The sequence below is a fragment of the Arachis hypogaea genome, chromosome 19 (assembly GCF_003086295.3).
Source record: "Arachis hypogaea cultivar Tifrunner chromosome 19, arahy.Tifrunner.gnm2.J5K5, whole genome shotgun sequence".
In the NCBI taxonomy this organism is placed as follows: domain Eukaryota; kingdom Viridiplantae; phylum Streptophyta; class Magnoliopsida; order Fabales; family Fabaceae; genus Arachis; species Arachis hypogaea.
The window spans coordinates 36,247,421-36,262,748 of NC_092054.1; the positions used below are offsets into that span (position 1 = coordinate 36,247,421).

General features: G+C 39.6%; 1 non-coding gene across 1 annotated transcript; it reads left to right on the top strand.

Moving 5' to 3' along the window:
* The first annotated feature begins 14,567 nt into the window (after positions 1-14,567).
* Positions 14,568-14,671, top strand: LOC112781276 (small nucleolar RNA R71). The gene has a single exon (XR_003192061.1). It is a non-coding gene; the product is annotated as a small nucleolar RNA R71 (small nucleolar RNA).
* Positions 14,672-15,328: the final 657 nt, after the last annotated feature.

Here is a 15,328-nt window from a genome sequence, read left to right on the forward strand (position 1 = left end):
TGACCGACCTCTTAGAAGGTTGGCCCATGACCGACCTCTTGGAAAGTTGGCCCATTACCGACCTCTTCTCAAAGAGCTCGGCCAAATCGCCAGAGAAGCCCAAAGAAGGCCCAAATGAAGGGACACAGCCCAATCTAAAGGCAGCCAAAGCCCAGAAAGATAAAGGCAGTTCCCCTTAAAGATAAAGATGACTTTACTCAAAGATAAGATAAGATAACTATCTTATCTCCAAAAAGGTCACTCCACACTATTATAAATACACTGGAGCACCCAGGTATAACTCATACTCTGATTCTACTAAAAACCTGCTTAATACCCTTGCTAACTTAAGCATCGGAGTCCCTTGCAGGTACCACCACCCTCCGGTGAAGAAGGATCAGCATCACCAACAAGTCCAACAAGTCGGACATAACAACTCTGACCAGTATAGAAGATCTCGTCCGAGGTCAACCTACAGTTTCAGGTAACCCTCGAAACACAACCCGTTTACTATCTGCTTGACGAGAGAACTTTTGCATGGTCTAGAAATTTGCAGATAAATCCTCGTTGCAAGTATAGTTTCTAAACCTTCAAAAGTCCTTTCATACAAACGTTTTGGTTGTCACAAGTAACAAACCCCTTTAAAATTGATAACCGAGTATTTAAACCTCGGGTCGTCTTCTCGAGGAATTGCAGGGAGGTATGTTCTTATTATTGGTTATGAGTTTGTAAATTGGGGGTTTTGGATCAAGGTAAAAAGTTAGTTAAGTAACAAGTAAAATAAAATGATAATAAAATCTCTTGGCAAGATATGAAAACTGGAAGTCCTATCCTAGTTACTCTTATCAATTGTAATGAGAATTGGATTTTTCTCCCACTTTGTTAACCTCTAACTATGAAGGTAAGTTAAGTGGATGAATTAATTCTGATTCCTCAAGTCCTAGTCTTTCCTTGGGAAAAGTCAGAGTTAGTGGAATTCGAATTAATTCTTGAAAAATTCCAATTTTCAATCAACAATGAGTTTGATAACTCAAGAGTCTCCAATTATTTAACCAAAGCCAAAAGGGAAGAAAGTCTACTTGAATGAAAATAATTTGGATAAACACAGAGCATTAATAAATTAAAGAGAGCAATCATAAGTCTGAAATACCTCAATTAACTCTAATAAAGATATCAAATGTAACATAGAAGAGTTCATAAATTAAATTAGGAAAATAAATAAAAATAAAGAACCTGGGATTGAGAGTCACTCCTAAAACTAAAAGAAGTCCTAAATCCTAATCCTAAGAGAGAGGAGAGAACCTCTCTCTCTAAAAACTACATCTACTCCTAAAATTGTGAATTATGAGAGCCTCCCTATGAATGGATGCAATCCCCCGCTTTATAGCCTCTAATCTGTGTTTTCTGGGCCGCGAACTGGGTCGAAAACAGCCCAGAAATCGCTGGAGAAGAATTCAAACACGCTGATTTCCGTCACTGCGACGTGGCCGCATGAATCATGCGGTCGCGTCGTCTGGCGTCAGGGGAACTATAGCATATTATATATCAAATCGAAGCCCCGGACGTTAGCTTTCCAACGCAACTAGAACCGCGTCTTTTGGACCTCTGTAGCTAAAGTTATAGCCGTTTGAGTGCGAAGAGGTTAGGCTGGACAGCTTAGCAATTTCTCCAACTTCTTGTATTCCTTCCACTTTTGCATGCTTCGTTTCCATCCTCCAAGCCATTCCTGCCTTATAATATCTGAAAACACTTAACACACATATCAAGGCATCTAATGGTAATAAGAGAGGATTAATAATAAACAAATATAAGATCAAAGAAGCATGTTTTCAATCAAAACACATAATTAGGAAGAAAATATAAAACCATGCAAATAGTATGAATAAGTGGGTAAAGAGTTAATAAAAATCACTCAATTGAGTACAAGATAAACCATAAAATAGTGGTTTATCAACCTCTCCACACTTAAACAATAGCATGTCCTCATGCTAAGCTCAAGAGAAACTATAAAGGTGAAGAGGAATGATAGAATGTATAAAATGCAACCTACCTATATGAATGCAACTACATGCAAAAATGATTCTACCTACTTGGTTTAAAAGTGAATAAATTCTCCAAGAATAGATATGAACTGGATTTCACTAATTCAAATCATGAAAATGAAGTACAAATAGACTTGCAAGAAGAAAATAGCTCATGAAAGCAGAGAACAAGGAATTGAGCACTGAACCCTTACTGGTAGTGTATACACTCTAATCACTCAAGTATTTTAGGTTCGATTCTCTCAATTCTCTACTAACCTTGCTTTCTAAGGCTTGCTCTTCATCTAACAATCAACATAAATTTAATGCATAGATACACATATCAAGAGGTCTTTTAAGGGTTGTAATGGGGTTAAGGTCAAGGTAGGATTGTATTCGGCCAAGTGGACTAAAATCTGAATCCTTAATTAACTTAAACTTTCCACCTAACTTAAACAATCCATGTAATCATAATACAAAATCTAACTATCCATTAACCATATTTTTCACATATTCATGCATTCTAATTTTAAGTACAGTACATATGCATTGCTTTCAACATTTACTTTGGGGCATTTTGTCCCCTTTTACTTATTTGCTCTCTTTTTCTCTTTTTTTTATAACCTCTTTTTTTTCTTTTGTTTTTCTCAATGTATATGATTAATTTATTGAATGCATGAACATATTCTCAACATTCTTTCACATTTTCAGAAAATTCTAACATACTCAATTCTCAAACCAAATGTTTCCAAACCCACTTTCCCCACACTTAAATCATAAGCATTCTCACTAGTCTAAGCTAACCAAGGATTCAAATTAAGAACATTATTATTTTCCGCTTAGAGTTAGTGATGAGCTAAAATAAAGAATAAAAGAGGTAAAATAGGCTCAAATCGGTTTGCAAAGGATAATGAAAGGTAAGGCCATATGGGTATGTAAGTTCAGTGAAACAAAGGCCTCAATCATGTAAGTGTATGCATACATCAAACCATGGAAATATAGAATTAAGCAAGACAAAGATCAGAATTTTAGAGAGAAAAATACACACCAAAAATAAAATATTGGTTGGTAAAATACAACCAATTCACATAGGCTCAAAAAATCTCACAGGTTTTGTGTGTTCGAGCTCTAAACCATGTTCCAGTATAATATCTCTTCAAACAAGTACAACATTAAATTTTATTCAAATTAGTGAAATGCTCTTAAAAAGTTTCTTGAAAAAGAAAATATTACTTTAACCAAGTGGTAAAATATGCAAAAAAATCAAACAAATATGCAATCAAACATGCAAATGCAACAACTAACAAGGAAAATAAAACATTGGTGTTTGAGAAGGAAATACTAACCCATGGAGATCGGTATCGACCTCCCCACACTTAAAGATTGCACCGTCCTCGGTGCATGCTGAGATGGGCAGGTGGACGGGTTGTTCCAACTGATGCTTTTCTTTAAAGATTGTGCAGATGGACCTGTTGGTCTCCCTTTTAGAAGTTTTTCCTTTTTGCCGTCTTTGGTGGCCAGCCTGAAAGAAGAGGAAAAGAAGAACAGTAACCCAGAAATAAAGATAAGAAACAATTAAAACATGGGTTGGTTAATGCCAAATAATGAAGGTCTCAATTACATGGTAGCTACAACATGCAGGTGAGAAAATAATAGAAGCACATGGCATACCAGTGGTGCAAAAATGTTGCAACAATGAGGGAGAGTGTGGGTAAGGAGAGATAATATAAATTTATATCAATGTAAAAGTAATACAGGTATAAAAGATTGGCATTGATATAAATAATATTATCTATTCAAAATAAAACAAGTCACTAAGCACCCAAAAGAATTCAAGAGAAGATGCAACAGTTAAATAAGAAAATTTTAACACTAAAGGAAAAAATAATGAATTTAGAAAAGAGAGCAAAAATATGCACAAAATTGAGATGCAATGAATGAAATATGCAAATAAATGAAGTAAAATAAAATGGAGGTGAAAGAAAATAAGAAAGGAAGAAGAAAGAAATAAGAAAAAAATAAGAAAAATAAGGATTAGAGAGGAAAAGATAAGAAAATTGGTTGATCTGGATATTCTGTGCGCCGCTTGTGACGCGGACGCGTGAGTGACACGGTCGCGTGGTTCGCGATAAGGTCAGATGACGCGAACGCATGGGTCATGCGATCGCGTGGCCTGTTTTGTGTGATTGGCGCGAGTGCAGCCTCGCGGTCGCGCAAGTCTCTGTTTGAAACTCTTTTTACCAAAAATCTGGGTGACGCGGTCGCGTGGTTGACGCGATCGCGTGAGTGGCCATCATGAGGATATGACGTGGACGCGTGGGGCACACGTTCGCGTGGTGAGCCTTGGGCTTCCAGCACAATTCCAGCCCAACTCCAGCTCAATTTTCGGCCATGCACCCGGTTGACGTCGATTTTCAGGTCACGCGGCCGCGTGGGTGACGCGGTCGCGTGGGAGGCCATTATTCCCAGGTGACGCAGACGCGTGGGGCATGCGTCCGCGTGGGTAGAATTGTGCCATTGGCATGCCTCTAGCCACGCTCCAGCGTGACTCTCTGTTCGTTTTTATTTTTCTCCACCCTCCTTGCGACGCGGACGCGTCGCTGATGCGGTCGCGTCGCGTGGCATTTTTTTTTTAATCTGAAAAATGAAGAATGTAGTGTTAATATGAAGGTGATGCAAAACTCCAGGTTCAATATAATAAAATAAAATAAAACTAGAAAACAAATAAAACTAAATAAAAAAATGAAAAAGGAACAATCATACCATGGTGGGTTGTCTCCCACCTAGCACTTTTAGTTAAAGTCCTTAAGTTGGACATTTGGGGAGTCCTTTGTTATGGAGGCTTGTGCTTGAACTCATCCAGGAATCTCCACCAATGTTTGTGATTTCAATGGCCTCCGGGATCCCAAACTAAGCGCAGAAAGCCTTCAAGCAAGTTAAAGCAAGTGACAAGGCCCCAAGAGTGTTGATTTCTGGGATGAATTCCGGGGTCCCAGACCTTGCCTTTGCACCCGTCTTTTGGTTGAGCAATATTGTCCCCTCCGGGTGGAAAGCAGTCTGAATTCTCACGTAAGCGGCCAAACAACTTCCTAGACCCATTCAGTTGAGCTTTACACCAACCTTTGCATTTAAACTTTGAGCACACAACCATGTGGAACCTTGCTTGACAATTCTTATCACTGGCCATCTTCCTCTTACTCTTAATGCCACAAAGAGCTCTAAGTTGACCATCCGTCTCCAGTAGCCTATATTCAAGTGGGATTAGAAAGCTATGGGATATGAATTTTACCCACTTGAATGTTGTGAAGGATGACGGCAACTTAGGGGGAGGGGTTTCCAGCAACTTTGGCAAGGTAATTTCAAGCTCCACTCCCTTGTTCTCTTCTTTGACATCTTCTACCTCTTGATCAACCTCTACAAAATCTTCAACCATGATCTGCCTTGGAGGTTGTATGCTCTTCTCAACATCAACATCAAACACCGTGGAAGGAGGCTCTGTGACTGGACTTTCCAATGGAGGTACAGCATCTCTTAAGTCCGCAACCACTTCTTCCTTTTTAATAATTGTTGCTTTGTCCAGTTGTTTAAGTATAAAATCGTACTCATCCTCGATGTTTTTCTTTCTATGACAACTCCTTTCAACTATTTCTTCATCTTCAAGGGTCTCTCCTACCCTTACCCGTAGGGCCTCCTCTAGCTCTTTATGAAGTATGGATTCGCGAAGATGATTCCTTCTTTCCTGTTCCATATCAACAGCATAATTGGGATCATCTTTCTCTTGGATTGATGGATGTTGGTGCTCTTCCATGGATGGTGGTGATGGGATGGAGAGATTATTCTGTGGTTGACAAGGAAGTGCACTAGAGCTTGAGGGTTGATGATGCGCATAAACTAGTTATGCTACGATTTAGGAAATTGCACGATCGGCAAAATTCCTTCCGGCAAGTGCACCGGTTATCGTCAAGTAAAAACTCACAATAGAGTGAGGTCGAATCCCACAAGGATTGGTTGAGTGAGCAATTCGGATTAGAAGTGTGTTCTAGTTGAGCGGAATCAAGATTGAGATGAGTGTTGCGGAATGTAAAATTGGCGGGAAAAGTAAATGACAAGAAATTGAAATGGCGGAATCTTAAATTGCATGAATTAAAGAGCAGAAACTAAATTGCTGAAATTAAAAGGGAATGGGGGTGATTGCATGAATTGAGTAGCAGAATGTAAAGAGAAAGTGGAAATCAGAAATGGGGAATTCATTGGGTTATAGGAGATATTGAGATCTTCGAATCAAAACATGTTTATCTCTTCCTCAACCAATGCGTTCATTGAATTTTGCTTGGCAATCTTATATGATTGGATCCCAATCCCTTGGCTCACCAATTCTCTCTAAAAACAAACAAATTCCCAATCCCTTGGTTTAAATGTTCATAAGAAGAGATGATGCTTGATCACTGATTATACCACACAGTTTCATGAACCACAATTTGGTAGGATTACATGTCACAATATCCATCCAAACCCCAATCTAATTCACTGTGAGAAAGCTTCTCTAGCATGAATCCTCCATTCCTTTCCCAAGGTTCCGAAGGATTCCAAGTATGGGTAGTTTCTTTCCCAAGACAACTACTCAATGGAATTAGATCGAGAAGCTTTCTAACAAAATTCAAGAGAAAAGATTGAAGAAGAAGATAAACTATTATTGATTCATTGAATTACAATAGAGCTCCCTAACCCAATGAAAGGGGGTTTAGTGAGTCATAGCTCTGAATTCAATTACAAAGAAAATGAAAACTAGCTAAAAGTGAAAGTAAAAGTGAAAAGGTCCTTTCTAACTTAAATTCTATCCTATTTATACACTTTCTATATTGAGCTTCTGTTGTGTTTCTTGGGCTTTGAGGCCTCTCCCTGCTTTCCTTTTGCCTTGGGTTTATGATCCATAATCTTGATGAGGTTGTTGATCCAAATTCTGTAACATTCATTGAGCCAACTTAGTGATAATCAAATAATGACACATGACTCAATAAATTGAGATTTCAAACTCATCAATCCTTCAGGCCCAAATCCATAAACCATGATATTCAATTGGGTTTCATACCAGAATGAGTTTAAGTTAATGTTTGTGCTCAAATACTAACTTAAACCACAATATTTTTGGTCCAGAAACCTTTTCCAAGAGTGGCATTTAAGTTGCAGTTTAAGCTTAAACTGCAACTTAAACGCCAGACACTTCCAGTGAGGCCTTTTGTAGAAGCACGTTTAAGCTTCAGTTTAAGGTTAAACTGAAGCTTAAACGTGGAAATGGAAGAAGGCAGCCCTGGAGAGTCATGTAGTCGAACACGTTTAAGCTTCAGTTTAAGGTTAAACTGAAGCTTAAACGTGGATATAGGAAGGGCAGCCCTGGAGGTCGAACACGTTTAACCTCCAGTTTAAGGTTAAACTGGAGGTTAAACGTGGAAATGGAAGGAGGCATCCTGGAGGTCGAACACGTTTAACCTCCAGTTTAAGGTTAAACTGGAGGTTAAACGTGGAAGCTTAGAAGAGTAGCCCTGGAGGTGTCGAACACGTTTAAGCTCCAGTTTGGGGTCAAACTGGAGCTTAAACGTGGAAATGGAGAGAGCAACCCTGGAGGAGAGTTCTTGGTCGAACACGTTTAAGCTCCAGTTTGAGGTCAAACTGGAGCTTAAACGTGGAAATGGCTCCCTGGTGCTTTTCCCATTCTGGCGTTTAACCTCCAGTTTGAGGTCAAACTGGAGGTTAAACGTGGAATGCTTCTTTGGTGAGACTTTCCATTCTGGCGTTTAACCTCCAGTTTAAGGTTAAACTGGAGGTTAAACTTCAATTCCAGCATTCCTTAGCCTTCATGATTCTGGCGTTTAAGCTCCAATTTAGGCTTAAATTGGAACTTAAACTCCCATGTGATATTCAAGCTTCCTTTATTGATTTTGTTGCTTCCTTGCTTAGCCTCTTCTTCCCTGAAATCATCCAAACAAATGCATCAAAGTCTTGCAAAATTTAATGAGAAATCTTCCATTCATAGCATTCCAGTAATATAACTAAAACTCATGGAAATTGCACCAAAATCATATTGTTTGGATGGTTCATTGCTTTGTTATTCTTTTAACCATTTTTGGTTACTTTAAGCTCAAGAAAATGCATAAAACTACTAAAACTAACAGAAAAATGCTAGTGAAACTAGCCTAAGATGCCTTGGCATCACAACACCAAACTTAATACTTGCTTGTCCCTAAGCAAGTCCTGAGTTATTTAAGAAGAAAGTATGAAACAGAAAGCAATTACATTGGCTATATTAGCAAGCATTTGAAGTTCCTCAGAAGGGTTTTATGCAGAAAGTTGCAGCATCACTTTTTCATACTTATCAGGTAAGATTATCACTTTTTCATTGCATCCATCAAACACTGCTATGGCCTCTTGTTATTCTTATGTCTTTGGCACTTTTCTCTTCTTTGTTTTTCTTTTCTTTTTCTTAGAGCTTCTTTTGCTCCTTGTTTGCTTAGTGTCATGTGTTGCACAAGCCTTTGGCATTTTCTTTTTCTTATCAGTGCGCTACACATATCCACTTTAGGCATTTTAGTTCACATTTCTTCTTGAGACATTGGTGCCCAGCACCTCTTTGTGTGACTAAATGTTTTGTATTTAGGTTGCTCTTGATAATGGACTTTTGGTTGATAATCCCGGGTTAGTTAACCCAAGTTACCAAGTGTTGAAACACTCCTCAGAACCTATTCATCCAAGCATATCCTTAATACATAAACACCACAGGCATTTGTCTCAGAAGTTCAAACCATTGGTACCTAGCTTATTTTCTCAATTTTTTTGCTTTTTGGTTGCCCTTTTTCAGTGGCTTTTTCTTCTTCTTTTTCTTTCTTTTTCATGGCCAAAGACATTTATTTATCAAGATCCATAGACAGTTTTCAATTTCTACACAAAGAATGATAATTCTACACTCTATTTCCAGTGATCTGACTAAACAATCAAGCATGCATACCACCACTTAATTCTACTTGATTTGTCACTAATTTAGCCAAGTTACTTTTGTTCAAACTTTTCTTTTATTTTTGGAAACAGAACAAGCATGGCAAGCACTTGTTTAAGAAGGTGAAGTTATATCCAAACATCTAGGCATTCACTTTATTCAAAGCAAACAACAGACACATATACTAAAAACTTCACATTCCAGAAAGATTCAACATTTACAGTTTAAACCAGAACTCGCATGCTTTTGTTTGCCCTTTTTAAAGAATTATCAAGGAACAATACCACCTTGTGAAATTCCTTGTTTTCTCTTTGTTGTCAGGAAACAATTTGATTTCTCCTTCTTCTCCTAAATGTTGCTTCATGCTTTAAGATTCTTGATTCCTTTCCTGCAAAGAGTGATGAAGTTGCTTCCTTTTCAAGCACTTGAGTGGTTAGCTCAACTATGTGTGGGTAAGTATCGGAGTCTTAGGTTGGTGTGTGAACACCAAACTTAGTCTCCCACTTACTTCTCTGTTCTTTGAATCCTTGAGTTCTCTTGGAATGAAGTTGCTACTAAGGGTTTTAAGCATTTCTGTGACTGCTTAGAATGGTTGTTCCTTTCATATAATTCAAAGGTTGTTGTGTTCAGTTGATCTTTATGGTGGAACACCAAACTTAGAGTCACACATTCCCCTTTGAATTATTGATCCATGAATTCATTGTTTGGTGTGAAACACCAAACTTAATTCTTTGCAATGCACAGAAACTACTTCACCCTTTTTATTGAAACAAATAAACGAAACAGCAACAAGGTATTACCTCAGGTTGGGTTGCCTCCCAACAAGCGCTTCTTTAACGTCATTAGCTTGACGGTCAGCTTCCTCAGTTGAGGTGATATTTAACTTTGTCCTTCTCCTCCACATCTCCCAAGTAATGTTTGAGTCTTTGACCGTTCACAATGAAGGTTCGTTGTGACTTTTCTTCCTTGATTTCTACTTGTCCATATTTGGAGACCTTGGTGACAAGGAATGGTCCAGACCACCTTGATTTTAGCTTCCCTGGAAATAGCTTCAGCCTAGAATTGTAGAGCAATACTTTTTGTCCTTCTTCAAATTTCCTTGGGCTATGTTGCTGTCATGCTTCTTCTTTGCTCTTTCTTTGTAAATTTTGGCATTCTCATAAGCTTCCGCTCTGAATTCTTCCAACTCTTGAATTTGCAACATCCTTCTTTCTCCAGCCGCTTTGTTGTCCAAGTTCAAAAGTTTCAAGGCCCAGTATGCCTTGTGCTCCAACTCCAGTGGCAGATGGCAAGCTTTTCCATATACTAGTTGGTAAGGAGACATTCCAATTGGTGTTTTGAAAGCTGTCCTATATGCCCAAAGAGCATCATCTAGCTTAATCGACCAGTCCTTCCTTGAAGTTCCCACAGTCTTTTCCAGGATCCTTTTGAGTTCTCTGTTAGATATTTCGGCTTGCCCACTTGTCTGTGGATGGTATGGTGTGGCTACCCTGTGTTTGACTCCATATTTTAGAAGCAATGCCTCTAATGGTTTGTTGCAGAAGTGGCTTCCTCCATCACTGATGATTGCTCTTGGAACCCCAAAACGGCAAAAAATGTGTTTTCTGAGGAAGTTCATGACTACCTTATTATCATTGGTTGGAGTTGCTATTGCTTCAACCCATTTGGAGACATAGTCTACTGCCACAAGAATGTAATTATTTGAGTATGAGGAGGGAAATGGTCCCATGAAATCTATCCCCCATACATCAAACAATTCAAGTTCCAGAATGAATTGTTGTGGCATTTCATTTCTTCTTGGCAGGTTCCCCGCTTTCTGGCATTCATGGCAGTGCTTCACTAATTCTTTTGCATCTTTGAAGATAGTGGGCCAATAAAAACCACACTGCAACACCTTAGCTGCTGTTCTTTCTCCTGCAAAATGCCCTCCATAAGTGGAGCCATGGCAGTCCCATAAGACTTCCCTTCCTTCTTCCTCGGATATGCATCTTCTGAGTATGCCATCGGAACATTTTTTGAACAAGTATGGTTCGTCCCAGATGAAGTATTTGGCATCATTTACCAATTTCTTCCTTTGATGTTTGTTAAATTCCAACGGTAAACTCCCGGTGGCCTTGAAGTTTGCTATGTCTGCAAACCAGGGTGCTTTGTGAATTACCATGAGTTGTTCATCAGGAAAGCACTCATTTATATGTGTGCTTTGTGTGCTTCCTTCTTCACATGGTATCCTTGATAAATGGTCTGCCACCTTGTTCTCTACACCCTTCTTGTCTTTGATTTCAATGTCAAATTCCTGCAACAAAAGAACCCATCTAATAAGTCTTGGTTTAGATTCTTGTTTAGCAAGTAAATATTTTAAAGCTGAATGATCAGTGAAGACAATGACTTTAGATCCAATGAGATAGGATCTAAATTTGTCAAATGCAAAGACTATTGCCAAGAGTTCTTTTTCAGTGGTTGTGTAATTCCTTTGGTTAGCATTCAAGACTTTACTGGCGTAATAAATCACATGTACCAAATTGTCTTTCCTTTGTCCTAACACTGCCCCAATAGCAAGGTCTGATGCATCACACATCAGTTCAAAAGGTAAGTTCCAATCAGGTGGGGCAATGATAGGTGCAGAGGAAAGTTTTTGCTTCAAAAGTTCATAGGCTAGCATGCAATTTTTATCAAATACAAAGGGTGTATCAGAGACAAGCAAGTTACTCAAAGGTTTGGCTATTTTAGAAAAGTCTCTAATAAACCTTCTGTAAAAACCAGCGTGTCCCAAAAAACTCCTAACTGCCTTGACATTACTTGGTGGAGGTAGTTTTTCAATGATTTCCACCTTAGCTCTGTCCACCTCCATGCCTCTATTAGAGATTTTGTGGCCAGGGACTATTCCTTCTGTGACCATGAAATGACACTTTTCCCAGTTTAATACTAGGTTAGTCTCTTGGCACCTCTTAAGCACCAAGGCAAGGTGGTGTAGGCAGCTGGGAAAAGAATCCCCAAACACAGAAAAATCGTCCATGAAGACCTCAATAAATTTTTCAATCATGTCCGAAAAGATGGACAGCATGCATCTTTGGAAAGTGGCAGGTGCATTGCACAATCCAAAGGGCATGCGTCTATAAGCAAAAACTCCATATGGACAAACAAATGATGTTTTCTCTTGATCACTAGGATCAACTACTATTTGGTTGTAGCCTGAATATCCATCCAAGAAGCAATAGTAAGCATGTCCGGCAAGCCTTTCAAGCATCTGATCCATGAATGGGAGTGGGAAATGATCCTTTCTGGTGGCTTCATTGAGCTTCCTGTAGTCTATGCACATCCTCCACCCAGTGACGGTTCTTGTGGGTATGAGTTCGTTCTTCTCATTTGGCACCACAGTTATGCCACCTTTCTTGGGAACTACATGGATGGGACTAACCCATGGGCTATCAGAAATGGGGTAGATTACCCCTGCCTGCCATAACTTCCTGACTTCCTTTTGTACCACTTCTTTCATGACGGGATTCAATCTTCTCTGAGCTTGAATGGAGGGTCTAGCATCCTCTTCTAACAAGATTTTATGCATGCATATGGATGAACTTATCCCCTTCAAATCAGCTAGGGTCCATCCAATGGCATCTTGATGAGTTTGCAACACCTTGATCAATTCTTCTTCCTGTTCTTGGCTAAGGGCAGAGCTAATGATAACAGGGTGACTCTCATCACTACCCAAGTATGCATACTTGAGATTAGGGGGCAATGCTTTGAGCTCAGGTTTTGGTGCTTCCCTTTCTTCTTTCACTCTCTCTGGCATGCTTAGCATGGTTGTGTCAGCACCCTTGATATCACTATCTTCAATATCCTTGGTGAACTCCTCCTCTGCCACTTCCTTTATTGTTTCCTCAAAAGTTTCTTGTACTGCAATGTCCACTACATCAACCCTCATGCATTCCCTTAGTGATTCTGATGGATAGCTCATTGCCTTGAATACATTAAACACCAATTTCTCATCATGTAGTCTAAGAGTGAGTTCACCCTTTTGTACATCTATGATGGCTCCAGCAGTAGCTAGGAAGGGTCTTCCCAGAATTATTGAAGCTTTGGCTTCTTCCTCCATATCTAACACCACAAAATCAGCAGGAAATATAAATTCTCCCACTTTCACCAACAAATCCTCAACTATCCCATGAGGGAATTTAAAAGTTCGATCTGCCAATTGGAGGGCCATTCTTGTTGGTTTGGCTTCCTCAATCTTCATTCTTCTCATCATTGTTAGCGACATCAAATTGATGCTGGCCCCTAAGTCACACAAGGCCTTCTCCACCATGACTTCTCCTATGATGCAGGGGATTTGGAAACTGCCTGGGTCCTTCAATTTCTGAGGCAATTTGTGCTGAATGATGGCACTGCATTCTTCAGTTAACAACACAGTTTCCTCATTTCTCCAGCTTCTCTTCTTGGTCATTAATTCTTTTAAGAATTTTGCATAGAGTGGCATTTGCTCTATTGCCTCAGCAAAGGGAATGTTGATTTGAAGCTTCTTGAAAATCTCCAAGAACCTGGAGAATTGGCCATCCTTTTCACTTTTCATCAAACGTTGAGGATAAGGTGCTTTAGGTGTGTAAGGCTTCAGGACCTCTTTTTCTTTTTCTTTTGTTGCAGACGGTGTAAAAGATTGTCCTTGTTCTTTGTCTTTCACATTTTCCTTTGCTTCATCCTCTGTGGTTTCCTTTGAGATCTCCTTTAGATTCTTTCCACTTCTGAGGGTTATGGCCTTACATTCTTCCCTTGCCATAGCCTTGGCAGCATGAGAACCGCTTGTCCCAGGGGCTTGCTTAGTCAAATACAAAATTTGATTTTCTAGCTTCTGGATGGCAGCTCCTTGGTTTTGCAAGTTAGAATTTACTTCTTCCTTAAAAGCTTTCAATTCGGTTATGTCTTGACTCATGGTTGCAAGCATTCCTTCTATCCGGTTTAATTGATCTTGAAATTGTTGGTTCGGATTAGGTTGGGTAGGTTGATTATTTTGGCCATGATATGATGGTTGGGGGTAAGTGTTTTGTGTGGCTTGGTATGATCTTTGGTTGGAGTTTTGGTATGTGGAATTGTTATGTTGGTTGTGGTTGTAAGGTTTGTGGTTTTGTGGTTGGGTTTGTTGGTTCCCCCACCCAAAGTTTGGGTGATTTCTCCATCCTGGGTTGTAAGTGTTGGAATGTGGATCATATGATTGCCTTTGTTGGTTTCCCACATAGTTGGCCTCTTCCCAATCACCTCCTTCAATGCTTACTTCCTCTTGATCTTGTGTGTGTATTGCAGCCACTTGCTTTGTTTCTAATTGCCTGGTAAGCTCTGCTAGTTGCTTGGCAAACACCTTGTTTTGGGCTAGAATTGTATCAACATGGTTCAGCTCCATGACTCCCTTAGTGTTGTGCCTTTCTGATGCATAGTAGTACTCATTCTCAGCCACTGTCTCAATCACTTCAATGGCCTCTTCCACAGTCTTTTTCCTGTTCAATGAACCTCCTGATGAATGGTCTACAGCCTTCCTTGATTCATAAGAGAGTCCATCATAGAAAATATGCAATTGCACCCAATCATGGAACATGTCTGGTGGGCATTTCCTTGTCAAATCCTTGAATCTCTCCCATGCCTCGTAGAGAGTTTCACCATCTTGTTGTCTAAAAGTTTGAACCTCGGATCGAAGCCTATTGACCTTTTGTGGGGGGTAGAAACGTGCCAGAAACTTGCTTTCCACCTCATCCCATGTTGTTAGACTCCCCCTTGGGAATGATTCCAGCCACTTAGCTGCTTTGTCCCTAAGTGAAAATGGGAACAAAAGTAGTTTATAGGCATCTTCCTGGACTCCATTGGACTTCACAGTGTCACAAATTCTCAGGAATTTTGTGAGATGTTGGTTTGGGTCTTCATTAGCACTTCCACCAAATGAACAATGATTCTCCACAAGTGATATTAGCTGTGGTTTGAGTTCAAAGTTGTTGGCCTGAATGGGTGGTTTCTGGATGCTGCTACCACAATTCCCAGAGGTTGGGTTTATGTATGAACTAAGAACCCTCCTCTCAGGAATGGCATTGTTTCCATCAGCTCTCTCATGGTTGTGAACTTCTCTATCCATGTTGAGATCTAGAGCTTCCTCAAAATTGTCCTCAGATTCTCCTTCAGATTCCTCTTCTCCCACTACTCTCTTCCCTCTTGCTTCCCTTCTCAGTCTATGAAGGGTCCTCTCTGGTTCAGTATATGGAGGAGTTGATGTCTCTCCTCTCCTACCTGTCATACAAGAACACAGCACAGGCACAAACAAGTGAAATACTCTTGGTTAATGGAAGAGTATGGTTAGAGCAATTGA